Below are 997 nucleotides of genomic sequence, written 5' to 3' on the forward strand. Positions count from 1 at the left end.
AGAATATCAAAGCTGATAATTTATCTGCACTGAGTTCCTGCTCATATGAATATTCATGACAATGAATTAGCTGATTCAGCTGTGAAAAAGAGTGTAGAATTAAGTAGATCTATTCAAAAAATTATATCCTGGTCTTTTATAAAGAGAAAAATAAAAGAATCTTATTTAAACAAGTGAAATGAAAGCTGGCAGAAATAAAAGAAGAGTATACATTATTCAAGATTTGAAATAAAACTCAAGTGAAAATCTTGTTCAATTAAATATAAAAAGAAAATATTCTCATCTATAATACAGCTGAAACTAGAACATGGCTATTTCAAATCTTATATACAAAGATTTGATGATAGATTTGACTCAATAGAATGCTCATTCTACAATATAAATAAGAATTCTGAGTATATTGTAATGCACTGTGTATTATATAATAGTCTCAGAGCCAGATTGAAAGAGAAGTATGATCTAAATCAATTAAATATAAGATTCTTATTCTCAACTGAGACAGGAATTAAATACTTAATAGACTTTCTATCAGAAACTCAAGCAGTTACAAGAAAATGACTAAATTCAGAATTATCTGAATATGAAGAGAAGGAAATCAATCAGATATAGTCTGTTAAAACAGCTATATACTATCTTTTAATAATTTGTTTTGTTACAGTCTTTCTTTATTTTATCTTTTCATTTCAATTTCTTTCTATCTATCTATTTAATATGTCTATCTTTAAGACTGTGTTCTCTTTTCCTTTGTCATGATATTGTCAAATGATTTCAAAGTATGAGATGATGTTAAAACACTGCAATTTGTAAACAGTTTTTGTATTCTGAGCTGAAATTTTCTGATTTTGCATATCTGAAATTGATGAATGTATAATAGTTAACTTTACAGATATAGGAAAAACTCTGAGAACTAAAAGTTCTCAGATAGATGTTATAGTCTCTGACTGTATACATCTATAATTGAAGAATAATAATAATAATAATAATAATAATAATATTT

This window comes from Blastomyces gilchristii (assembly GCF_000003855.2).
Source record: "Blastomyces gilchristii SLH14081 genomic scaffold supercont1.4, whole genome shotgun sequence".
Taxonomy (NCBI): Eukaryota; Fungi; Ascomycota; class Eurotiomycetes; order Onygenales; family Ajellomycetaceae; genus Blastomyces; species Blastomyces gilchristii.